Below are 27,544 nucleotides of genomic sequence, written 5' to 3'. Positions count from 1 at the left end.
ATATGACAATTTAGTAAAAAAAAAATAAAATAAAATAAAAATCTTCATTTTGCAAAGAATTGTGGGAAAAAATGACAACTTAAAAAAAAACTCACCATGCTACTTACTTAATACCTTGGGATGTCTACTTTGTAAAAAGGGGTCATTTGGGGGGTATTTGTACTTTCCTGACTTGTTAGTGTCTCAAGAATCGAGGTACACCTGATGTACTGAAGGCCTGATCAGAAGTGATCAATTTTCAGTGATTGGCACCATAGTTTGTAGACTAACTTTCACAAAGACCAAATAATATATACTAATGTGGGTTATTTTTACCAAAGATATGTAGCAGTATAAATTTTGGCCAAAATTTATGTAGAAAAATTACTAATTAGCAAAAATTTATGACAGAAACAAAGAAAAAGGCATTTTTTTCACAAAATTTACGTTTTATTTTATTTATAGCACAAAAAAAAAAAACCCACTAGTGATTAAATACCACTAAAAGAAAGCTCTATTTGTGTGGAAAAAAGGACGCAAGTTTCATATGGATACAGTGTTGGATGAGTAATTATCATTCAAACTGTGAGAGCGCTGAAAGCTGAAAATTGGTCTGGTCAGGAAGGGGGTGTAACTGCACTCTATTGAAGTGGTTAAAGTGGTTGTAAACCCTTACAAACCACTTTGACCTACAGGTAAGCCTAGATTAAGGCTTACCTGTAGGTCCAAGCAATATCTCCTAAACCTATATGGTTTAGGAGATATTTGCCCGAAAACGGGCACCGCTGTCTACGGCGCATGCGCCGTAGACAGCGGCACGCAGGCGCACTGAGCGCGGCATTTCCAAGAATTGAGCTGCCACGCGTGTCGACTCGCATGCGCGGGAGTGATGTCACCGCGGCTTCGCCGAATGACAGCGGCGGAGCTGCGAGATGCCACCAGCAAGATGGATGCGGCGGACTACAGGGGACAGCGGCGACTTCGCTGGCTCCTGTGTCAGGTAAGTGACACATAATGGGCTACTATGCGATGCATAGTAGTCCATTATGCTTTACCTTTGCAGGGAATGAAAGAGGAAGTAAACCCATCAGGGTTTACTTCCTCTTTAAGGTTATCAACCAATTAATCGAAACAATAATCGGCCAACTAATCGATTATGAAAATAATCCTTAGTTGCAGCCCTAAATTATACCCAACTACTCTCCACTACCAAATCTGATCTGCTCCGATGGGATAGGGAGGCCTGTTCGTGGATGGGTCGAGTCAGTGTGTTAAAGATGAACGTGTTGCCTCACATTCTGTTTCATCTCCAAATCTTGTCTCTCAACAGTGCATTTCTTAAATATATCTGGTGGGGCGGAGCCCTCGTTTGACTCTCTGAACCTTAAAGAGACCCAAGAGGATGGGAGGCCTAGGAGCCCCAGATGTACGCAAGTACTATGAGGCCATCGCCCTTCAGAGGATATTGGACTGGCATCATGGGGTATTTACTAAGGTCTGGGTACCGTTAGAAAAATTATTGGCGGGTCGCATATCTCTCTCATGCCCCATGGCTTCCCCAAGCACATAGAGGTCTGTCGATCTATGTCTCCCTAAACAACTGCCCATGCTTTAAATTTATGGGATGCTTTAAATAAATCAGGACAGCTCCCCCCCATTTTCCCCGTTGGCACCCCTAGGGGGCCACCCATGGTTCTCCCCGGGAGAGCAACCATCTTTCCTTCGCACATGGACATCAGATGGAGAGTTGAGATGCGGTAGGTTGTTCCACGACCAGAGACTGCTCCCACTGGAGGAACTCAGAGCCCTTTATGGTGGATTCCAGATGGACAGCTGGGGACATGGGCAGCTTCAGCACTTTGTGCGTGGTTTGCAACACACCATACGTTCCCCCACCCCCTTTGAGAAGCTGTGCATGTCACCCAGCTTGATCCCGCATTCTATATCTGTCCTTTACGAGCCATTACAGAGATGGGGGCCCCCTGGGAAACCCACCTACATTCGAGAATGGGAAAGGGACTTGCAACATGAATTTACTGATACTCAACTTGACCAACTATACCGCCTCACTCATTCCAGCTCTGTTGACACGAAAATGCAGGAAAATAGTTTTAAAAAAGGTGCCGACAATGTGGTATAGGATCCCCACCAGGCTCAAAAAAAATGTACCTGCTGTCCTCAGATGCCTGCTGGCGGGAATGTGGCCATAGAGGTTCTTTTCTGCACACATGGTGGGACTGTCCTAAGATACTCCCTTTCTGGCAAGATATTAGAACCCAAATTAAAATGATCCTAGATGTAGATCTCCCCGATTCCCCCTGCATGTCCCCATCATTCCTCTAGGCCTTTACCGAAAATCAGTACTGCCCCATCTCTTCAATGCGGCTAGGAGATTGATTCCTATATATTGGAAGAATAGCCAAATACCGAGCCGCTCGGACTGGGTACGGTTAGTGAATAATATCAAGGCTGCAGAGGAGTGGATGGCGAGGTGCAGGGATAGGTATGACAAGTGGTAAAGCATATGGGCCACATGGATTCACTACACAGAGGGGGAAGCTATGGACGCACAGCCAACAGACCAGTCCTCAACGGGAGGAGAATAAATTGTCAGACTGATTCTTGATCCAGAGTAATATTTGAACTGCTGCAGATATGCTCATGAGTAGAGATGGCCTTGCGGTTCGTCCGGCGGTCGGTTCGCATCAAATTTTGCTCGTTCGCGATTCGCCAAACCGGCGGAATTCTGCCGCTGTTTGCGGCAGACATATGCGTTTACATTGTGAAGAACTTTGACCCATGACACATCCATCATGGGGTACAGGACAGCCAATTGAGACATTTCAGCACATGGACATACCCCCTACCTTATAAATAGACCTGATCTGGCAGCCATTTTACATTCTGTCTTTTGTCAGTGTAGGGAAAGGACGCTGTGTGGAGCAGGGACAGTCAGTCTAATCACTAGCTAGCTAATTAGCTATTACTATTAGGTCAAAAGTCCTTTTAAGGACTGGTATAGGTGTACAGTATATAGGGTTGTAATACACTTTCTTTCAAATATAGAAAGTATATTATGGTGCACTGCTGTGCTGCTGAGTGCTGACCTATTCTGCAGCTGTCTTTTATCAGTATAGGGACTGAGGGACAGTTTGGTGTTTGGAGCAGGGACAGTCTGCAAATCACTAGCTACTAGGTCCACAAAAGGTCCTTTTAAAGACTGGTATAGGTGTACAGTATATAGGGTTGTACACGTATAATATACTTTCTTTCAAATATAGAAAGCATATTCTACTTCACTGCTGTGCTGCTGAGCTGAGTGCTGACCAATTCTGCAGCTGTCGTTTCTCAGTGTAGGGAGGGACAGTTTGTATTTTGGAGCAGGGACAGTCTGCAATTCACTAGCTATTAGCTAGCTACTACTAGGTCCACAAAAGGTCCTTTTAAAGGACTGGTATAGATAGGTGTACAGTATATAGGGTTGTAATACACTTATATACTTTCTTTCAACTATAGAAAGCATATTATAGTGCACTGCATGCAGTGCTGATGACCGATTCTGCAGCCGTCGTTTCTCAGTGTAGGGAGGGAGCAGGGACAGTCTGCAATTCGCTAGCTACTATTAGGTCCACAAAGGTCCTTTTAAAGGACTGGTATAGGTGTACTATTTGGTGTGCAGTATATTAGGGGTGGAAGACACGTATAAAATACTTGCAAATATAGAAAGCATAGCATAGTGCATTTCCACTGTGCAGCATTGTGACTGCTGAGCGGTTCTGCAGCGATACTACAAAGAATGACAAACACAATTAGAAAAAAGTATTATAACTGGTGTGATAGATCTGTGGCCCCCCAAAACGACAGATTGAAGCGGGGCTCTCTATCACGGTGCTGGTGTCAGTGCTCAGTGCTCTGTCTCGATCACGGTGCTGGTGTCAGACAGTAAAGGGAGATAGCAGCGGAGAAGCCAATCAGCAGGCAGTGCCAGCACCATGGCTAAGGATCAGCACTGGACTGGCACCTGCGGACCACCGCAGTCGAGCCCTGCATAGGCGGGGGTAAGGGCCGGGCAGAGGTAGGGGCACAAGCACAGGTTGGCACACTGGGACACTGGCACAGGACTGCGCTGCCCTGACTGTAGCACTGATCATCTCCTGCACCCCCTTCATAGCCTGGCCTGACCTTGCCTCTCCTCCATGGCCTTCATGCGCTCCTGAATTGTCAAAATTTCACAGATAAAAAAAAAAAAAAAAGAAGAATGCTTGTCGTTGTCGATCCCAGATTCACTTAATACTTTTATGTCATGTCAGTGTCCATGTTGTGGGACTATGTGTGCACAGCTAGTAAGTATTTTGTGGCTGAAAATATGACCTGGAGGTTTTTAAGGTTCGCCTGCCATTAAAGTCAAAGGGGTCCGCTTGTGGTTCGCAAACTTTTGGTCACATTCGCGTCCTTTGTTGTTTGTGTCTTGGTTTTTATGTGACCTGTCTGACTTGGTGATATCTACCCTTAACCACCTTCTGTGTCCAACAGCGTGATTGGGGACACCCCAATAATGTTTGGACTTATACATTTTCCTGACCACGCAATAGACACCTTTGTTTCTTAGATCCTCTTTGGACGGCTAATCGAGCCTACTGCTCTGTATATTATATGGATGCATGGCTGGACAGTTCTGTATGTCTTCTGTTTTATTCGATTGTTATGTCACAAAAGAAAAAAATTCTATAAAGATTATATAAAATAAATAGAAAATGTCACTTCTACCCATAGCTTTTAAAAAGGGACTTTTTTTATTGCATTTTAGTGTAAATATGAGATCTGAGGTCTTTTTGATCCCAGATCTCATATTTAGGAGGTCCTTGTGACAGAACCGATCCCACACTCCGATTGAGTGCTTCCATCAGTATACCGCTTCCTAAGTCTGAATATAGACATCCGATATTCCAACCGCTCACAAGCACAAAAAATAAATAAATAAATAAATAAAAAATAAAAAAATGAGACTTGCTTAGTGCTAACATGGACTCATTTATTAGAGCCAAAATGCCAAGTATTTATAATACAGTAGAAAACTAAAACCTAACCTAATTAGCATGCCACTCAGACTAGTTGACTGAGGGATAAGATTTTTCGGCTCCTATCTCACTAAGGCTCGGTTCACACAGGGGCGACTGCGATCCGACTTCAGGTCGCCCCTAGTCGCCTCAGGTCGGACGACATTTAAAAATCAATGTAAGTGAATGAGAGCCGTCTTAATGCACACTATTGAAGTCGCCTCCGACTTCAAAAGAAGTTCCTGTACTACTTCAATCCGACTTGTAGGCGACTTGTACCCATTGATTTCAATGGAGGTCGCCTCCAAGTCGGATCTCTGTCTATACGGAGGAGACTTTGACAGAATTACTAGCTCTGAAGGGGGAACTCCACGCCAAATTTCTGAAAAAAAATTGGCGTGGGTTCCCCCTCCGAGAGCATACCAGGCCCTTAGGTCTGGTATGGATTCCAAGGGGAACCCCCTACGCCGGAAAAAACGGCGTGGGGGTCCCCCCAGATCCACACCAGACCCTTATCCGAGCACGCTACCCGGCCGGCCAGGAAAGGGGGTGGGGACGAGCGGGCGCCCCCCCCTCCTGAGCCGTACCAGGCCGCGTGCCCTCAACATGGGGGGGTGCCTTGGGGGGAGGGGGGCGTGCGGCCCCCCCACCCCAAAGCACCTTGTCCCCATGTTGATGAGGACAAGGGCCTCTTCCCGACAACCCTGGCCGTTAGTTGTCGGGGTCTGCGGACGGGGGGGCTTATCGGAATCCTGGAGCCCCCTTCAATAAGGGGGCCCCTGGATACCGGCCCCCCACCCTATGTGAATGAGTATGGGGTATAATGTACCCCTACCCATTCACCTGTAAAATAAAAGTACAAAAAAAAAAACACAACACACGAGATAAAATACTTTATTGCACAGCTCCGGGGGTCTTCCGTCTTCGGGGGTCTTCTCGCCGGACTCCTCCGCTATCTTCTTGTAGCTCTTTTGCTAGCGGAAGAGTCCGACTTTCTTCCTCGCCGCCAGCCTCTTCTTCCGACTTCGGGGGTCTTGTCCCCCTCTTCGGATCTTCTGCCGGGCCATCGCGCCTTCTTATAGCTCTTTTACAGGCGGTGGCCCGGTCTTCTGTCGCCGCCGCCGCTGCGTTCCGTTCTTCTTCTCCAGGAGATGTTGACTCAGCGCTCTCTCCGGCCGCAATGCCAGGGACACGCTGCGCTGCCACTTATATAGGGACAGGGGCAGTGTCACATGGGTTGATGTCACATGGCCACCGCCTGTAAAAGAGCTATAAGAAGGCGCGGTGGCCCGGCAGAAGAACCGAAGAGGGGGACAAGACCCCCGAAGTCGGAAGAAGAGGCCGGCGGCGAGGAAGAAAGCCGGACTCCTCCGCTAGCAAAAGAGCTACAAGAAGATAGCGGAGGAGTCTGGCGAGAAGACCCCCGGAGCTGTGCAATAAAGTATTTTATCTCGTGTGTTGTGTTTTTTTTGTACTTTTATTTTACAGGTGAATGGGTAGGGGTACATTGTACCCCATACTCACATAGGGTGGGGGCCCGGTATCCGGGGGCCCCCTTATTAAAGGAGGCTCCCGGATTCCGATAAGCCCCCCGCCCGCAGACCCCGACAACCAACGGCCAGGGTTGTCGGGAAGAGGCCCTTGTCCTCATCAACATGGGGACAAGGTGCTTTGGGGTGGGGGGGCCACACGCCCCCCCCTCCCCCAAGGCACCCCCCCCCCCCCATGTTGAGGGCACGCGGCCTGGTACGGCTCAGGAGGGGGGGCCGCCAGCTCGTCCCCACCCCTTTTCCTGGCAGGCCGGGTAGCGTGCTCGGAAAAGGGTCTGGTGTGGATCTGGGGGGGACCCCCACGCCGTTTTTTCGGCGTAGGGGGTTCCCCTTGGAATCCATACCAGACCTAAGGGCCTGGTATGCTCTCGGAGGGGGAACCCATGCCAAATTTTTTGCCGTGGAGTTCCCCCTTCAGAGCTCATTCTCTGATTGGCCACGGCAAAAGTCGCCTGGCCTGGGGCGACTTGTAAGTCGCCCCAGGTCGTGTCTAAAAGTCGTGTTCAAGTCGTCTCCAAGTTGCCTCACAAAGTCGTCCTGAAGTCGTGTCGCCCCTGTGTGAACCGAGGCTAACAATTCAAGAAACGTTCCCATAAACATAAACACAGGGTTAATTAGCACAAACAATGTGTCAATACTCAGACTAGACTCATTTACACAACAGACAGGTGGCTGGAGTTCATGACATTAGCATCTAATAGTTTGTGTCCCAACAGCATGAGACAACACACATTATATATACACACAGCATTGAATCTGACTAGCACAGATTATAGTGGGGTTCTCATTCACCCTGTGCCCCTTAAAATCCAGGGCCCATAATCCGTCGGCAAGAGGCTCACATTCAGTCCTCTCAAAAAGCCTTGGTCCCAGCTAGGTCTGTCACAGTCCTGTCATGCTTTTTTTTCTATTACAAGGGTAAAATAGGAAAAAAATAAAAATAAAAAATAAAATGTTGTAAACGCGCCCCATCCCGCCCAGCTCGTGTACAGAAGTTAACACATGTCAGTAGCACCCGCATATGAAAATGGTGTTCAAACCACACGTGAGGTATTGCCGCGATCGGTAGAGTGAGAGCAATAAATTCTAACCCTAGACCTCCTCTGTAGTTCAAAACATGCAACCTGTAGAATTTTTTAAATGTCGCCTTTCTATGAAGATTTTTAAGGGTAAAAGTTTGTCGCCATTCCACGAGCGGGCACTATTTTGAAGCATGACATGTTGGGTATCAATTTACTTGGGGTAACATCTTTCACAATTTAAAAAAAAAAAAAAATAAAAAAAAATAAGTTAAAAATTGGGATAAATTTACAGTTTTTTTTTTTTTGGGCAAGAAATCTCAAAAAGAGGCTCAGTCCTTCCGTGGTTAAAGTATCACTAAAACTAAAGAAATAAGCATTGAATATAAAAATTACCAAATAGAACAATGTTGCAAAAAAAGTCTGTACTGGAATTCGAAAAATCCGTTGTGACAATGCAGTGTGCCAGAACACTCAACGGAAACTGAAAATAAATAGACCTAAAAAATCCAGAAAAATTCACAGTGCTCCTTAGTGACGGTAACCAGAGACAGCTCTCTAATTTGGCAAATTAGGCGGTCGTCTTAGGCCCTGCACTGGGAGGGGCCTCCCAGCTGCCTGATCTGTCTAATTAGAGAGTCTAATCTGAGGCTGACAGCTCCGGATCACAGCTAGAGCCACTCAGCAGGGCTGGCCGCAGGCAGGAGTGGGGGGGCACTGAAGCCCATGGTCCCTCAAGTGCTTATGCTGGCACCGTCCTGCTCAGCAAAGCCGACATCAGACCAGCAACATGCAGTGTCGGGCACTGTGAGCTTCAGCCTCCACACTAACTTTCATCAGCTTCCGCGGCCCCTCCTACTCCCACATGAAAGGCAGATGGCCTTTAATTTCAGCACATCGATGAGTTGCGGCTTTTATCCAAGAGAATGTCCTCCCACATGGGTGGTACCAGAAGCGCCTCCATTCCAGCATACTCATTGGTGAACTGGAGGTAAGTGAGAAGAGAGGGGCCAGCAGACATAGTAGCAGGAATGGCATGCATTCTCAGAGGAAGGTGGAGATAAGGTGCTGTATCATGTCTGACTGTACCGATTACACAGCCTGCTGCATGTACCCAATAGGGACCATCTAGAGATAGAAGAGGGATAGATGGGGCAGAGAAGAGGATATAAGGACAGAGCAAGGAAATTAGAGATGATGGCAGTTAGAGAGTACATGGGACTGTAATGTGTATGCAGAATCACTGTGACCCTCAACCCCCTTCTCCTGATGCATGCTGGGAGAGGGGCTGTACCAGGAAGTCAGTTACAGCGTGTGTGTGGGACTGGAAACAGCAGCATGATATTTAGAGGGAGATCTGTTGTATATGAGTCCTCCATGTAAGAATGTACATCGCTTTCTGAGTGAGTAATAAACCCTTCCCTGGTTAAGATGTGCATCCAGCCTGTGTGTCACTTGCTGAGCAGACACTGGCAGCATTGCTAGCAACACCCTGAGAGACCCTGTGCCAAAGGGGCATAACAGGGACTACCCTCTGAGCAGAGCAAGAGGTTAACAGGTCCGCCTGCGTCTGCTCCACTTATGCCAAGCAGACACAGCCCATACTGCTCTATGGGCAGTCAGGTGTAAACAGACCGCCAGTCTGTTTATACCCAACTGACATTCATCCTGATCAGCCCAGACAGAGGGTAATTGATCCCCTTTCAGTTTGTTGGGTCGGATTAAAGGTAGGCGGGTGTAAGTGGACAAAAGTCCATTTACATTCCCTGCTCCATAGGAGGAGAATGGAGGGTCCGATCGGGCCTGCCTGAAAAACTGACAGGTGGACCCAATTGGATCCTTCATGTGAAAGTGCCTAAATACACACACACACACACACACACACACACACACACACTCCAATTGTGCTGTCATAATCTTGTGCATATCCACTGCAAGTTGTTTTTTTTGGTGATGGTACACTGAAGTCTGTGCAAAGCACATACCATTTGCTTACCAAAAAATTTGACTCCTTAAATTTATGAAGTTACATGCACTTGTCATCTGCAGGATATTTACAGCCACTTCACTCAAAAAAGTGACAACGCAGTTACAGTAACTGCCTGGTCAGATACTAACCACAGCAACCCCATTTATGCAACGAATAAAACATACTGCATTACCAGGATATACTGTGTTGCAAACTTTACTAGGATAAAGCAACAAAATAGTTTACTTGTATAGCTTTATTCTTTGCATTTACAGGGTTCTCTGTGGTTGGTACCGGACCAAGCTACTATGCCTGCAGTGTTGTTTTTTGAGTGAAGTAAATATCCAGCAGACGACAAGTGCATGTGACCTCATGAGTTTAAAGGAGTCTAATTTTTTTGGTAAGTAAATGGTATGTGCTTTATTTTGGTGATGGTACACTGAAGTCCAAGCAAATAGTTTGCAGTGGATCTGCACAAGTTTATTGCAGCACAGTTTTGTTGGATTTGTGTGTGTAACATGTATGTTTTATGCTGATTATTTATTGTACCAGCACTTTGGAATGTACATATATTAATTATTCTTGACATCTATCATTCTATATAACATTTTACTGTGGTACACACTTATATGATGGATGTTATTTTCTTTCTTTCTTTCCTTTCTTTCTTTCTTGCCACAGTGACAGCATGCCAGAATAGCTAGGATCCGCGAGAGCAGCTCCGCATTATACATTACTGTCTCTATACTGTACCCTCCTGCCCCCTGCACTGTGTCCACTTACCCTCCCCCTGCACTGTGCCCTCCTGCACTATGCCCACGTACCCTCCCCCTGTACACTCCTTATCCCATTCCCGCCGAGCGTACGCAGATGTGTGTACTCGGCTTTTGGGGGTTATACCGGAATGATGCCCGCAGCTGCAGGCATCATCCTGGTACTGTTTAGAGCAGGCGATCGGTTTTCTGAGGATAGCAACCGATGCGGCTAAAAGTCGCTCAGTTGTTATCCCGGAGGAGCGAAAAGTGGACGTCCCCCCTCCCACCACTCTTCCCGGGTGACGATCCAGCTCTTCCGGCGGCTAGTGACAGAGTGGAACAAAGCCGGAAACGGCTTTGTTCCAGTCCCCTTGATGTAAACACGGAAGCGACGTCATAACGTCACTTCCTGTTTACTCGGCTCCCAATGGCACCAGATTTAAAAAAAAAAAAAAATTATACAGTATTCAGATTCAGTGATCTGAATACTTTGAAGTCTAAAAAGGAGGGATTTGGGATCTTTTACACCTCTGATCCCTCCTTAAAGAGCATCTGTCACCACCTATTATGATAAAAGTGATCACAAAAAAAAATAAAATAAAAAAAATTAGTAATATAAAAATGAAATAAAGAAAAAAATAGTTTTACAAACTGCCCCCCTCACCGCGAGCTCACGCAGCAAAAGAAAATGCATACGGAAGTCACGTCCGCATATGTAAACAGTGTTCAAATCACACATGTGATGTATCGCCGCAATTGCCAGACTGAGAGCAATAATTCTATCACTAGACCTCCTCTATAAAACTAACTTGGTAACCATAAAAAAAAAAAAAATAGGGATTTTAACTTGTAAACACCAAATGTCGGAAAACCGGAGTTAGACTTACCGGTAACTTTTTCTAGGAGTCTTCCAGGACAGCCTCTGAGATATAGGGCTCCTCCCTCCGGGACACGAAACACGTCATCCCAATCAAATAAAGGTGTGGTCCTCCAGGCCCTCAGTTTTACTCCAAGAACCGCCGGAAGGCTCTGAAAGACATAAGACACTAACAACCACGTTAGTACACATCTTCACCACTTAGTCCAACTTAAACAACTCTGGGTGGGAAACCAGGCTGTCCTGGAAGACTCCTAGAAAAAGAGTTACCGGTAAGTCTAACTCCGGTTTTCTCATATCGTCTTCCAGGACAGCCTCTGAGATGATAAGCAAGGAATTTACCTTGTCAGGGCGGGACCACTGCCTGGAGGACCTTTCGTCCAAAAGTCTGCTCTTTATCAGACCATAAATACAGACCGTAACGTCTTGCAAACGTAGAGTAGCTGGACCAAGTTGCTGCCTTGCAGATCTCCTCCGGAGAGGCTCTAGCCCTCTCTGCCCATGACGCAGAAACCGCCCTGGTAGTGTGCCTTAACTAAGGGAGCCTGCTTCCCCTCTAATTCATAGGCTTTAACTATTGCCATTCGTATCCACCTGGCAATAGACGATTTGGAAGCCTTGCAGCCCTTGCGGGCACCCGAAAAAATTAACAAAAAGAGAGTCTGACTTCCTGAAGACCCTAGTGGCTTCCAAAAAAATTAATAGGCTTCTTCTGACATCTAACAAACTTAAAGATCTCGCCTCATCTACACCTGAGGCTGAGAAAAACGTGGGTAAAATATGAATATGAATGAATATGAAAAGTGGACACAACCTTAGGGAGAAAACTAGGGTCAGTCTGTCCTCTAAAACTAACAAAAACGGCTCCCTGACCGAGAGCGCTTGCAGATCACTCACCCTTCTAGCTGAGGTGATCGCTATCAAAAAAACTGTCTTTAGTACCATCCATTTAAGTGACACTTTCTTTAAGGGTTCAAAGGGATCTCGGGTCAAAAGTTCTAAGGACCGAGGACAAATCCCAAGTAGGACAGGTCATCTTCGCAGGCCTGGATCTAGCCAGAGCTTTGAAGAAGTTTTTGATGAAAGGATTCTGCTGGAGAGGGGACTGAAGAAAAACACTTAAGGCCGCCACCTGTACCTTTAGTGTGCTGATAGAAAGGCCCAGCTCTACCCCCGCTTGCAGAAAATCTAGGACTGCCGGGACCCCGGGACGTCCAATTCCCTGTTCTCGCAACCAGGAGTTAAACCTTTTCCCTATCTTAGAGTAAATCCCTCTAGTTACTGGTTTACGGCATTCTAACAAGGTCTTAACCACTCTCTCTGAAAAACCCTGTGATCTTAAGATCTGTTCCTCAGATACCAGGCCGCAAGCTTGAGTCTCTCTATCTGAGGATGCAGAATGGGCCCCTGGGAAAGCAAATCCGCCCTGACTGGAAGTAATATTGGAGGATGAACAGCCAACTTCTTTATGCTGGCAAACCAGGGTCTCCTTGGCCAAAAAGGAGCCACTAAAAATGAGGTCCGTAGCTTCCAACCGGAACTTCTGCAGAACCTCCGCCACCATCCTTACAGGAGGGAAGGCATAACACAGGCCGAACTGCCATGGATTGGCAAGGGCGTCTATCCCCCTGGCCCGATCCTGTGGGTGAAATGAAAAAAACTGTCACCTTCCTGTTGCAAATAGGTCTATTTCTAGCCTTCCCCAGAACAATCTCCTCGAACACTTCCGTGTTGAGGAACCACTCGTCCTGGCCTACCTTCTGCCAACTGAGAAAATCGGCCAGCGAATTCTGAGTTCCCTTCAGATGAATGGCTGATATCGAGGAAAAGTTCTTCTTGGCCCAGCAGAAGATTCTATCCGCAATAGCCTGCAGCGCGGGGCTTCTGGTTCCCCCCTGCTTGTTCAGATAAGCTACTGCTACCACATTGTCTGACCGAACCTGCAGATCCCTGCCCTGTAGCCGTGACTGGAAGGTTTCTATAGCATTCCAAACTGCCAGAAGCTCCTTCTGGTTTGAGGAACGACCTGCCTCTACATTCGACCAGGTTCCTTGGGCTAAGGCTCCCTGTAGGTGGGCACCCCAACCCAGCGCACTGGCATCGGTCGTGAGCACCACCATAGCTTGTGGGGACCAAGACCCTTGTCCAGGTTGACCTGGGCCCGCCACCACCACAGAGACCTCCTGACGGCCGAAGATAGGGGCATAACCTGATCCAGGCTCTGCTCCCTGCCATTCCAATAGCGGAGCATAAGTCTCTGCAACGGGCGCTGATGATGCCTTGCCCAGGCCACCGCTGGAAAGCATGATGTCATCAATCCCAGGACTCTTATAACCTCCCTGATCTGGGCTTCCCGACCTGATTGAAGCTGGGCTACCGCCTGCTCTAGCTTGTTGATCTTCTCCACAGGAAGAAATACCCTCATCTCCACCAAAGAGATCCTACACCCTAAATACAGGACTTCCTTTGAGAGGGTCAACTGGGATTTTTCCTGGTTGATCAACCACCCCAGTGAACGCAGGAAACCCAAGGCCTCCTGCACGTCCTTCTGCAGCTGTTGGGCCGACTGAGCTATAAACAAGAGATCGTCCAGATATGGAATCACTGTTATAGCCCTGAGCCTTAAAGTGGAAGTAAACTCCCCCATCGTTTTCAGCCAAGGAAGCTGCCATCTTTGCCTCTGTTTAATCTTCAACTGCTATGGTGCTGCACATGTGATTCGTTAGGACACCAGCCATTGGATGGTTTGATAGTTTGGCTGAGAGCACAGCCAATGTGCAGTTAGCATTCCTGGCATGCCTTTTTTTTTTAACTGTTTAAATCCATGGATTTACTTCCACTTTAACGGGGCCAGCACCTCTACCAGTACCTTTGTAAAGATCCTTAGTGAGACCGAGAGCCCAAAAGGGAGAGCTCGAAACTGGAGGAGGTGTACCACTCCCGTGTTCATCCTCACTGGCAGCCTGAGAAACCTCTGGGACTCCGGAACAATCGGGATATGCAAATATGCATCCCTGAGATCCACGGTGGCCATGTGACAACCCTGAAACAGAAACTTGGTTACCGAGAAGATTGACCCCATACGGAACCGCTTGTATTTTATGAACCTGTGCAGGGGCGGAGATTCAGTATCAACCTAAATTTCCCAAAAGGTTTCTTTACCATAAACACGTGGGAGTAAACCCCCAAGCCTTGCTCCTCCGGAGGCACCTGCACCAGTACTTCTTGGTCTACCAGATCTCCCAGAAGCAGACCCAGAGCCTTTGCCTTCTCTTGGTCCCTTGGTAATCTGGTTACCTGAAAATTCGGGAGGGGAACTGAACCAAACTCCAACCTGTAGCCGTTCCTTATTACATCTCGTATGAATGGACTTTCAGTTGAAGCATCCCATTGTGGAAGGAACTTCCCCAGCCTTCCTCCCACCGGGACACAGTCACTGGGTTTTAGGGGAGGGTTGAGGAGGATTGAATAATATTCCTCCTCTGCCCCTTCCCTTATGACCTGACCAATGTTTTTTGGGGCGAACCTCCCTTTCCTGCAGGTTCTGCTGCCTAGAGCCTCGAAAAAAGCGCTTTCCTTCAGCCTTCTTTTTCTTCTCTGGGAAAGCTTTCTTCCTATCCTGCGTGCGCTCTAACGCCTCTTGCAGGCCGGGCCCAAACAAGTGGTCCCCTGAAAAAGGTAATCCGCATAGCTTCAATTTCGAAGCTGCATCCCCTGTCCAGGTTTTAAGCCAAACGGCCCTTCTGGCTGCGTTCGCTAATGCGGCAGATCTAGCAGCCAATTTGACTGATTCTGTGGAGGCATTGGCCAAAAACCCCACTGCCTTGAACAGTAGCGGAAGGAAGGACTTCAACAGTTGTTGCCTGGAAGTGCCCGCTGAGATATGAGACTAACTGTGTAAGCCAACACTAAGTTTCTGGCCACACAGGTAGCTGCTAGGGGGTGGTTTAAGCCCAATCGAAGAGGCATCCCAGGCCCTCTTAAGCAGCACGTCTCCCCTCTTATCCATGGGATCCCTGAGAGAACCCATATCATCAAAGGCCAAATCTGTCTTTTTAGAGACTTTAGCCAAGGGAGCATCAAGTTTGGGAACCTTGTTCCAGGGATGCACCGCATCCGTCTCAAAAGGGAACCTTCTTTTAAGGCTACCTGAAAAAAACGGCCTCTTTTCCAGTTGTTCCCACTACAGCAGAATCGCCTAAATCAACCCTGTATTTCAATGCACTCAACCCTTGATACATCATGTTGTGTTTTAAAAGTTGGACCTGTTCTTCCCTGATCTCCAATGTGTCATATATTGCCTTAAGGAGGTCACCCACATCGTCCAAAGACAGCTTGTATCTCGATGATCTAGTGGACTCTTCCTCCCCCTCTGACTCAGAAGTAGACTCTGTCCTAGAGGAGGTCAACGATCATGGTACCCTCTCCTTATCCACCTCTTCCTCCTGACTTGGTTCAGACAAGGAGGGCATACTCACAGCCCTGGGTAAGGAGACAGAAGGACCCTGCATCCTATCCATCATGCTCTTGAATGGATGGAAAGTGGATGCTATTTCATCCTTTAGGGATGTCAAAACTTTGTGGCAAGCTGCCACCGAGTCCTCTTTAACCAGGCTACTGACACAATCCGGGCAAAGCGGCTTCTCCCAACCGGTGCCTAACTTAGCCCCACACACGGCACATTTCCTTCTGGGCAAAGGTATCTGGGCTCTGTCCTGTTTGACCTAAAAACAAAGAAAAACAGGGTCCCATTAGAATACCACCCCACACCACTGTGCTTTTAGGGTCTGCCTAGGAAATGCCCCCCTCACCAGCAGGTTCCCTGCCCCGGGAGGGTACTATGGTCAGAGTGACCCCTCCACCCCCCAGTGTAAGTCCTGGTCTGCCCTCACCAAGCTTACCTGAGAGGTGCTGGAGCCTGCCGAACCGGAGTCCACCTGCACAACTGTGCCCTCCATGGTTCCAGTGTCTTACTCAGTCTCCCTGAGTCTTCACACCGCTCCAGACAGCCCTGTAGCCACACCACTGCGCCCAAAGGACTGGAACAGGTCGTGCAACGCCCCCTGATGACACGAATCTGGCGGAAGTACATCTCTCACACTTCCAGACGCCGGAACGCAAAAACTCTGCCCACTCACACCGTGTGTTCCTTACGTACGCACCGCTTGCAGTACCCAGGATTCTGAAGCTTGGCAACGTCTCATTCAAAGCAGTAGAAGCTCCAGGAGAGCATCAGAGCATCATAGGAGACCGGTATTAAGCAAAAAATCTCATACGAAGGAGAGCTTAGAAGGCCGCCTATGTTCTTTTGGCCAGGTTTTGTTTCTATGCTACAGCAAAAAATTTTAATAAATACACTATATAAGCTTTATTTGGGCTCCTTCATATGAGATTTTTTTTTTTTTGCATAGTAACACCCCCCCCCCCCCCCACCCCACTGAAAAAAAGAAATACCGGTGGGTGAAAAACAATAACTGATACTTTTTGCAGCAGCAGTTTAAGATGGGGGAGTGGGGCTACAATAAACAAGCAGACTCCACTTAACCACTAGGCGTCTGCACTATAGCCGAAAGATGGCTACAGCGCAGACTCCAATTGCCGGCAGGACGTCCCTGGGCGCCCTCTTGTTTATTTCCCCTTTGCGTGCCGCCCTGGGTGAGCATCGGGGAAATTCTGTGTCCCCAGTGGCCATTTAGCACTCGAGCTGAATTTCCAATGAAAGATGATTTAAAGCGTCCCTACAGAGATTTTTCTCTCATTGCGCTCCCTCCTCACACAGACAGCGTGTGAGCAGGTAAAGCGAGCAGCTGTAGCGTGAGTGATCGTCAGTGCCACATGTCATTGTCCTGGTGCTCCAGGGCCTTCAACAAAAGTGTAATCGCCATCGGCAGTCAATAAGTTGTAATTTGTGCTCCTAGAACACCTGATGGTGCTCCCTGCATGTTGGGCCTCTCTAAGTGGCTAGGCCAGGGGTGCCCAACCAGTGGCCTGGGGGCCACATGTGGCCCGCAGAGCCCTCTGAGGTGGCCCGTAACCTCCTTCTGTGGGAAGGCAGATTGGCAAGCCCTGATCATAGGTTGCAGATCCGCCATCCCAGAGCATCTGTGTTGTTAATGAAGCTGACAAAGCAAGCAGCTGTGGAGCAGAGCTGTATTAGCTGATGTTCCCTGTATAGCGCCGTATCTTCCCACAGGCGGAGTGATACCAAATGCACTCTGCCAGGGACAGCAACAGCAGGTGATACCTAAATGGAAGACTGTTACTAAAGGTCAGTTTATCACTAAAATATCTGCACAGTGGTTAATGGGTTGCTTTCAAACTGACCCACAGGTGCAGTGCACCTTCAGGTTACCTGCACTGAGGCATAGGCTCCTGTTATTACCTGTAGGGATGAGCTCAGGTGTGTTCGCATGCTCTATGTGTAGAGCCCGCCAGGAAGTTGGCACAGCGCTGCGCTAATCACAGGCAGTGAGACATTGGCCCGATGTGTGGCTGCAGAGATCGGGCAATGTCTCACTGCCTGTGATTAGTGCACATGTAAACAGATTTCTGTCCTTTTACTTCCGCCTACCTCCAATCTGATCGCTAAAAAATAAACAGAAGAGGATCAATTCCCTTACGTCAGGGCGGATCGGAGGACCCATAGAGTAGTGTGGGCTGTCTCAGCTCTGCACGGACCTAACATCTGCCTGCTGTGCTCATTGTAGCCCACGATCGGTTACAAAGTCGCTTAAGTGGCCCTCGCTCTTCAAAAGGTTGGGCACCCCTGGGCTAGGCTGTAAAAAAGTCCCACACATTTGGTATTGTTATACTCAAAAGGAGTAGCAGAATGTATTTTGTGGTGTCATTTATGGTATACACATGCCATGTGAGAGAAATAACATATTACAATGACAATTTTGTGGGAAAAAAAAACTGACATCAAAAACCTCACCATGGATCTTACTAAATGCCTTGGAATGTCTACTTTAAAAAAAAAAAGGGTCATGGGGGGGGGGGGGGGGGTATTTGTACTTTCGTGGCTTGTTCGATCACAAGAAATTAGATAGGCCACCAGTACATCAGGTGTGATCAATTTTTTTATGATTTGCACCACAGCTTGTAGACTATAACTTTCACAAAGACCAAATAATATACACTAATTTGGGTTATTTTGACCAAAGCTTATGTAGCAGTATAAAATTGTGGCCAAAAATTATTAAGAAAAAATTAATAATCTGCAAAATTTGAGCACAGAAAATAAAAAACCCAGGAGGTGATCAAATACCATCAAAAGAAAGCTCTATTTGTATGGGGGGGGGGGGGGGGGGGGGGGCGTAAAAAAAATCATTTGGGTACAGTATTACATGACTGAGTAATATTCAAAGTGTGAGAGCACCGAAAGCTCAAAATTGGTGTGGTCACGGGGGAGGAGGGAGGAGGTGTGTAAGTGCTCAGTTGTCAAGTGGTTAAAATGATGCCATGCTCAAAGCATCTTTAACCTTAACAGGCTGCAGCTGTCATGGCAAGCAAGCAGATGGGCAAAAGGATGCTTGGCTGCAGTTTAGCAAGGGGAAAACAAAAAACAACAACTGTTTTCCTACTACAAGTTTACTAAACGTGAACGTGTCCTTAACCACTTGCTTACTGGGCACTTAAACCCCCCTCAGTCCCAGACCAATTTTCAGCTTTCAGCGCTGATGCACTTTGAATGACAATTGCACGGGCATACAACACTGTACCCAAATTAAATTTTTATCATTTTTTTCCCGCAAATAGAGCTTTCTTTTGGTGGTATTTAATTACAGCTCGGAGTTTTATTTTTTGCTAAACAAACCAAAAAAGATGCAAAAAAAAAAAAAATCATGTTTTAATAGTTTGTTATAAAATTTAGCAAACGGGTCATTTTTCTCCTTCATTGAAGTGCGCTGATTAGGCGGCACTGATAGGCTGCACTGGTGGGCACTGATGGGCTGCACTGGTGGGCACTGATGGGCTGCACTGGTGGGCACTAATAGGCACAGATAAGGCGGCACTGATGGGCACAGATAAGGCGGCACTGATGGGCAAAGATGGGCACAGATAAGATGGCACGGATGGGTGGCACGGATGGGCACTGATAGGTGGCTCTGATAGGCGGCACTGCTGGGCACTGATGGGCGGCACTGCTGGGCGGCACTGGGGTGCAGCACCTTTGAGGCAGATTGTGGGCACTGCTGGGTGGCACTGTGGGTGGCACTGTGGGCAGTGCTGGGTGGCACTATGGGCACTTTTAATAAGTGGGGCACTGCAGGGGGCAGGTGGGCACTGGCAGGGGGCAGGTGGGCGCTAGCAGGGCTGGCCGTGATCGGGACTGATGTCCCGATCACGGCCGCCGGTGATCGGCTTTTTTTTTTCTCCTCGCGCTGTCAGCGCGAGGAGGAATAATAGCCGATTACCGGCTCCATTATATCACATGATCAGCTGTCATTGGCTGACAGCTGATCACGTGATAAGGGGTCGGGATCGACCCCTTGCACGGATCGGTGATCAGGTGAGTCTCATGGACTCGCCGATCACAGAGCGCGCCGCACGCGCCCCTCAGGGGGCGCGCAGGCCGCTCGTACACGGGACTACGTCAATAGACGTAGTCCCGGAAAAGGAGATCCGCACTGTAGCCGTCAATTGACTATAGCGCGGATCTCAAGTGGTTAAAGGCTGGGTTCACACTGCTGCAGTGTACGAGATCGGATGTGATTCGCACCGCACTGCAGTGCAAATCACATGCGATCTCTGTGCGATGCGATTTCAGCCATACAGATAGTATGGCTGAATTCGCATCGCATCCGGCCCAAACTCGTACAGGACCCTTTTTTTGGTCCGCAGCAGAATCGGATTGCATGGGTGTTCACACCATGCGATCCGATTCCTGTCCAAGTTTACAGATCGCACTGCGATATGCGAACTGATTTGGAGGTGTCATTAACTTTTCACTGACACTCCCAGCAGTTAGCATAGGGCAGTGTGAACTGCCGCTGAGGGGCATGCAATGCGGGAACCCGCAGTAGATTTGCAGCGTTCCCGCATCGCAGCAGTGTGAACCCAGCCTGAGTCACATCACAAAAAAACGGCAGTAATTAAAGAGGGATTCCACCAAAAAAAATATACATATATATATTAAAAGCCAGCAGCTATAAATACGACAGCTGCTGACTTTTAATAAAATGGACACTCACCTGTCCCGGGTTCCAGCGATGCCGGCAGCCGAGGCCGATCGATCGCTTGGCTCTCGGCTGCTGCCGTCACCATTCTAGGTGAGGGAATCAGGAAGTGAAGCGAATCGGCTTCACTTCCCGGTTCCCTACTGCGCAAGCGCGAGTCGCGCAGCGCAATAGGAATTCTCTGCGCTGTCTCTGAGACCCGTGTGTGTCCCAGCAGACAGCGCGGCAGGGCAGGAAATGACATAGACTCCCACGGGAATCTATGCCCGGAAGTGGGTGTAAATACCTGTCTTTGACACCCCTCCCCCTGAAAGGTGCCAATTGTGACACCGGAGGGGGGGGGGGCGGTTCCGATCAGCGGCGGTTCCACTTTAGGGTGGAACCCCGCTTTAAGGGTGCTTTAAATACCCAGAGGGAGAGATCAATAAATACAACACAGTACTGTACAGCGCAGTGCACAGCTAACACGCTAAGAAGTTTGACAAAGCCTATGTGCTATGAGCAGTTCCACAGCCAGAAGATGGACAACAGGGGACGCTGCAGTGTTTACTCTAAAGAGCCTCCGAGAATGTTTTTTTATGATACATTCATTCAGCCACTTTCAGATCACTGTTCAATGACCTTTGGTTTCTAAAAACCATCGCACTATGCCTACCTATCTTAAAAACGGAACATCAAACACGAGCCAGCGTTGACTATATCACGAAATCGCAAACTCCTAGATGTAGCAAATCGTTTTAGTCACAGCTCACCTGCTTATACAGCCCGAGAATGCTGCTGATAAAATCTGAACAGACGTAACAAACGCAAAACAAGATAGATAAGTCCACATTCGCTCCAAGGATCCGGAAGTGATGTTAGTTTAGGGAGGAGCAAGTGGGTGACACCTCGAGGAGCTAGAGATCCTGCAAAAAAACCTTGTAAAGTGTAGGAAGGTGCTGCTGGGTTGTCAGGGGTGAGTGCCAAAGTGCAGAAGGATTGTGAGGTGTGCTGAATTACCCCTGCCGAATGGGTTTGCAGTTTAAAGTGGTTGTAATTGTAAAGGCTGTTTAAAGGGAAAAAAAACCCTGCGCTGTGCAATGGTATTGCACAAAGCGCCCCCTACCTTCTGTTCTAGACAGTGACAAAGCTATACATTCTGTCACCCTGAGCAAAGACTTAGTTCTGTGCCACTCCACGGTCCACCCTACGTTGTCAGTAGGGCAGTGGCCAGTGTAAGCAGAGCCTCTTTTTGCCATGACTCTCCAGCAGCTAGTGGTGGTGCCACTACGGGGCACTTTCACTGAAAGAAGTTCTAGAAGTGGTGGGCTTGTGTTGTGAGACAGGCTGGATTTGATTTAAATCAGCTCAATTTAAATCATAATTTTTAGAGAACAACTGTCATCTCTGGCCCACAGTGGCTCCTCCTCTGATGCGCTGTTGACTCACCGACAGTCCCATTCACTGTAAGCCTAGATTAAGGCTTACCTGTAGATCCAAGAAATATCTCCTAAACTTACACGGTTTAGGAGATATTTACAAAAAGACAGGCACCGCTGTCTACAGCGCAGACGCACTGAGCACGCTGCAGATAACGACGATATGCCGCTCGTGGCGGCTCCCGTGCACATGAACGGGAGTGACGTCATTGTGGCTCTGGCGATGTGATCACATCGCCGGAGCAGCGAGACCCAGAAGTCTCTCCAGGATACATGGCAGCGGTGAAGAAGGAGGACCGCTTCGGGGGCTTCGTTCTCAGGTAAGTTTTATATAACGAGCTAGTATGCTATGCATACTAGCTCATTATGCCTTTGCCTTGCAGGTTGCATCTTTTTTTTTTTTAAATGTCAGTGCCTTTACTTCCTCTTTAACCGCTTCCCGCCTGCCCTATAGCCGAATGACAGCTTTAGAGCGGGCGCTCTCGTCTGGGAGGCCGTCCCTGGACATCCTCGTGTTTACTTCCGCAATGCGCGCCGCCACAGGTGTGCATCTGGGAAGTTTTGTGTTTGCCGTGTCCCCCGTAGACAGGCAAACACAGATCGCTGTAAACAGCCAATCACAGCGGCCGTTTACAGCACGATCGGCGTGTCCAATGTGAGATGATCTCATATGTAAACATATGAGATCATCTCTCAGCGCCGCTCTCCCTCCTCACACAGACAGTGTGTGAGAAGGGAGAGATGAACGGCTACAGCGGCCGTAAGTGGAAAAAAAAAGTGCCATCCGCCCCAGTTCCATCCTCCCCAGTGCTACCTGCCCCCAGTGCCACCTGTTAGTGCTATCTGTCCCCAGTGCCACCTGTTAGTGCTATCTGTCCCCAGTGCCACCTGTTGTCAGTGTTATTTGTCCCCAGTGCCATCTGTCATCAGTGCCACGTATAAGTGCCATCTGTCATCAGTGCCACGTGTCATCAGTGCCACATAGTGCCATCTGTCATCAGTGCCACATATTAGTGCCATCTGTCATCAGTGCCACGTATCAGTTCCATTTGTCATCAGTGCCACCTGTCAGTGTCACGTGCCATCTGTTGTCAGTGTCACATGTCATCAATGCCACTTATCAGTGCCATCTGTCATCAGTGTCACGCGAAAAAGATGGTATTAGTGCCATCTGTCATCAGTGCCACGTATTAGTGCCACGTGTCATCAGTGCCACGTATAAGTGTCATCTGTCATCAGTGCCACATATTAGTGCCATCTGTCATTAGTGCCACGTGTCATCAGTGCCACGTATAAGTGTCATCATTGCCACGTATCAGTGCCATCTGTCATCAGTGTCACGTGTCATTGTCCTGGTGCTCCAGGGCCTTCAAAAGTGTAATAGGTAGTCAACAAGTTAGATGTGTAATTTATACTCCTAGAACACGTGACGGCGCTCCCTGCATGTTGGGCCTCTCTATGTGGCCAGGCTGTGAAAAAGTCCCACACATGTGGTATTGTAATACTCAGGAGGAGTAGCAGAAATTTTTGGGGGGTGTCATTTGTGGTATACACATGCCATGTGAGAGAAATAACCTTTCTTGATCATACATCACGGGACAAAGGAGCTCATTACATAGTGGGTTACATAGGCACCTCTGGTGATTGGACACTGGTTAACCCCAATTAAGGAGAGTTCCTCCCCTATATAACCCCTCCCATATGGGAGGCACCTCAGTTTTTTCGCCAGTGTCTATGGTGGTTGGTCACGTAAAACATGTGCTATGAAGAAAGCTCTGTGCAGGTCCCTGCGGGGGGGCCTAAGGGCTACAACAAACCGGATCCATATCTCTGGCCGATATTTGACTCCCAAGATGGTATGTACCATCCGAAGAAACTAGGTTTGGCCTGTAAGTCCTCTCCTATTGGAAGACTGGGCTCTGGGAAAACCAGACTTGGTGTACTGTTTACACAGATGGCACGAAAATTTCTGGCAGAGTCTTTTACAAGGTCCAGGTAGGAGGTTCTTCTGAGAAAGAACCCCAGATAAACCTGAAGGTTGGCAAACTCTGCCCGCCGTGATGGGTGAAGGCTGGAATCAGCAAATCCTGCGGCGAGGACAGGTAAGGGAAGTTAATCCTATATATAATTATATTATGGATTTCTTCATTTTGAGTAGTAGTATGTCTTACCTGGTTTCCACCACTAGAGGGAGTAAGAGCAGCCTGATGCATACTTACATGCCTTTCAGTACACACGCTCAGTGAAGCCTGGTTCTCCAGAGGTCTCACGTCTCCACTGCAGTCCCTGCCACAACAAGGTAATACAGGGGTCCCTCGTAGTCTGGGGGTCCCACGCAGCTCTGATGGAGATCCCCCCCCCCCTGCTGGATTCCGGCGGTCCTCGTGCACGTGCACGCGCGCCGAGCGCGCTCCTGGGCTAATGGGGGGGTGTGGTTGTGAGCTGTGCATGTTGGTGTGCATGTCGCTGTACTGCGCAGGCGCCAGGCAGCAGTTTTTAAAAGCCCAGAGTGTCAGGGGGCTGTAAGTGTGAGACACAGGAGCTGTGGGCAGTGAGCATCCCAGGGGATTGGATCCAGGCAAACCTAGACACCTAATCAGCATCAGGTTATGCAGTATTAAGCATATATATTTATTGTGAGGCCGCGTACACACGGGCGGACTGTTCGCCCAACCTTGTTCGGCAAACAGTTTCATCAAACAGTCCGCTCAAAATTTGCATGAGCGGACTTGCCCACACACGAGCGGACTGTTTGACGAACAAGGTTGGGCAAACAGTTCGCTCAACTTTTGAAATGAACGGACTCGCCCACGTAAGGCGGAGGCAAGTCCGCCCATTTCGAGCGCGTGTACAGGTAGGCGGGGCCCGCGAAGGAGACGTCGCGGGCTCCGCCGCCTGGAATGGGCTTAAAGGGGAACCCCAACGCCGAAAAAAATCGGCGTGGGGGTTCCCCCCAAGTCCACACCAGACCCTTGTCCGAGCACGCTACCCGGCCGGCCAGGAAAGGGGGGCGAGCGAGCGCGCCCCCCCTCCTGAGCCGTACCAGGCCGCGTGCCCTCAACATGGGGGGGTGCCTTGGGGAAGGGGGGGGCCGCGCGGCCCCCCCACCCCAAAGCACCTTGTCCCCATGTTGATGAGGACAAGGGCCTCTTCCCGACAACCCTGGCCGTTGGTTGTCGGGGTCTGCGGGCGGGGGGCTTATCGGAATCCGGGAGCCCCCTTTAAGAAGGGGGCCCCCGGATACCGGCCCCCCACCCTATGTGAATGAGTATGGGGTACAATGTACCCCTACCCATTCACCTGTGAAATAAAGTACAAATAAAAACACAACACAGGGGGAAAAAATATTTTATTGCACAGCCGGGGGTCTTCCGTCTTCGGGGGTCTTCTCGCCGGACTCCTCCGCTATGTGTGTGTAGCTCTTTTGCCAGCGGAGGAGTCCGGCTTTCTTCCTCCCCGCCGCCGGCCTCTTCTCCCGACTTCGGGGGTCTTGTCCCCCTCTTCGGTTCTTCTGCCGGGCCACCGCGCCTGGTCCGGTGGCCCGGTCTTCTGTCGCCGTCTTCCGTCGCCGCCTTCGGTTCTTCTGCCGGGCCACCGCGCCTTCTTGTAGCTCTTTTACAGGCGGTGGCCCGGTCTTCTGTCGCCGTCGCCGCCTTCCGTTCGTGTTCTTCTTCTTGTTCTTCTTGTTCTTCTCCAGGCGATGTTGACACGTCGCTCCCTCCGGCCGGAATGCCAGAGCCGCCCTGCGCTGTGACTTATATAGTGACAATGGGGCGGGGTCACATGGTATATGTCACATGGGTTGATGTCACATGGTGACCCCGCCCCCTTACGATGTCATAGTCCCCATGTGACATCAACCCATGTGACCAACCCATGTGACATATACCATGTGACCCCGCCCCATTGTCACTATATAAGTGACCGCACAGCGCGTCCCCGGCATTCCGGCCGGAGAGCTCGTCGAGTCAACATCTCCAGGAGAAGAACAAGAAGAAGAACACGAACGGAAGGCGGCGACGGCGACAGAAGACCGGGCCACCGCCTGTAAAAGAGCTACAAGAAGGCGCGGTGGCCCGGCAGAAGAACCGAAGGCGGCGACGGAAGACGGCGACAGAAGACCGGGCCACCGGACCAGGCGCGGTGGCCCGGCAGAAGAACCGAAGAGGGGGACAAGACCCCCGAAGTCGGGAGAAGAGGCCGGCGGCGGGGAGGAAGAAAGCCGGACTCCTCCGCTGGCAAAAGAGCTACACACACATAGCGGAGGAGTCCGGCGAGAAGACCCCCGAAGACGGAAGACCCCCGGCTGTGCAATAAAATATTTTTTCCCCCTGTGTTGTGTTTTTATTTGTACTTTATTTCACAGGTGAATGGGTAGGGGTACATTGTACCCCATACTCATTCACATAGGGTGGGGGGCCGGTATCCGGGGGCCCCCTTCTTAAAGGGGGCTCCCGGATTCCGATAAGCCCCCCGCCCGCAGACCCCGACAACCAACGGCCAGGGTTGTCGGGAAGAGGCCCTTGTCCTCATCAACATGGGGACAAGGTGCTTTGGGGTGGGGGGGCCGCGCGGCCCCCCCCTTCCCCAAGGCACCCCCCCATGTTGAGGGCACGCGGCCTGGTACGGCTCAGGAGGGGGGGCGCGCTCGCTCGCCCCCCTTTCCTGGCCGGCCGGGTAGCGTGCTCGGACAAGGGTCTGGTGTGGACTTGGGGGGAACCCCCACGCCGATTTTTTTCGGCGTTGGGGTTCCCCTTTAAGCCCATTCCAGCGGCGGAGCCCGCGACGTCTCCTTCGCGGGCCCCGCCTACCTGTACACGCGCTCGAAATGGGCGGACTTTCCGAGCGGGAACAGTCCGCTCATTTCGAAAGTACAGCGGACAAGCCCACACACGGGCGGACTGTTCGCTCAAACACAGTTTCAGCGGACAGTTTTTCGGAATTTCCGAAAGACATTGTCCGTCCAACTGTCCGCTGAAACTGTCCGCTGAAAGCCCACACACGAGCGGACTGTCCGCCCAAACACTGTTCAGGGGACAAGGTTGGGCGAACAGTCCGCCCGTGTGTACGCGGCCTGAGACTTTAAGCACAACAGTGATTGCACTTTATACTAGTACCTCTACTTTGTAGCTTAGGACTATGTCTCCTTGTAAGAGGGTCTCAGGGGGAGGTAACAAGGGCACTGGTAAATCACCGCCTAGGTCCAGGGGTTCTAAAAATGCCTGTAAGTTACCATCCCCCCCTGCAAGACTGGAGCCAGCCTCACAGGATGAGTCAGTGCCCCTGTCAGGTTTTGCAGCCTCTCCTAATGTCTCAGCCCTGGTATACATCACTGAGGACTCCCTTAGGGCTACATTGGAGGGTTTTGAAGGGAGAATCATGAATTTTATTTCTGCTTCCCTGAAAGATAGCAGGGAAAGGGGTAGATCCCCTCCCTCTGCTAAGATTCCTCTTTCAGATGATTCTTCTGACAATGAGGAGAGATCCCTATCTTGGGACAGGGATCCTGAGCAGTCGGAGGAATCAGAGGAAGAGGAGAGAGTCCCCTCCTCCCAGGCGCTCAGAAAACAGGTGCAGTATTATACTGATTTGGTGCGTACCACATTCAGAATGCCTGCTGCTGAAGTCGCTACTTCCTCTGTTTCTTCCCTAGGAGTCAGGAAGGTCCCACAGACTGCTTTTTCCTTTCCAATTCATCCCTTAATGGATAAATTGATGTATGAGGATTGGGGACATCCCGA

At 49.4% G+C, this 27,544-nt stretch overlaps 1 protein-coding gene across 2 annotated transcripts in view; it reads right to left on the bottom strand.

The window, feature by feature from the left end:
• Nucleotides 1-21,266, bottom strand: part of CCDC127 (coiled-coil domain containing 127) — a 256,124-nt gene extending 234,858 nt beyond the window's left edge. Inside the window, exon 1 of one of the 2 annotated variants that reach the window (XM_077491977.1) lies at nucleotides 21,138-21,266. The gene's annotated coding sequence lies outside the window, so the exon portion shown is untranslated. Of the gene's footprint in view, nucleotides 1-21,040; nucleotides 21,063-21,137 lie in introns of those variants that run through there. The other variant, XM_077491978.1, reaches the window with a different exon arrangement.
• Between the last annotated feature and the right edge of the window lie 6,278 nt (nucleotides 21,267-27,544).

Source organism: Lithobates pipiens, unplaced genomic scaffold (assembly GCF_037356315.1).
Source record: "Lithobates pipiens isolate NorthernLeopardFrog02 unplaced genomic scaffold, aLitPip1_a1.2 Scaffold_19, whole genome shotgun sequence".
Lineage (NCBI taxonomy): Eukaryota > Metazoa > Chordata > Amphibia > Anura > Ranidae > Lithobates > Lithobates pipiens.
Note: the sequence above shows the minus strand (reverse complement) of the source record. Positions and strands in the feature narration are given on the sequence as shown.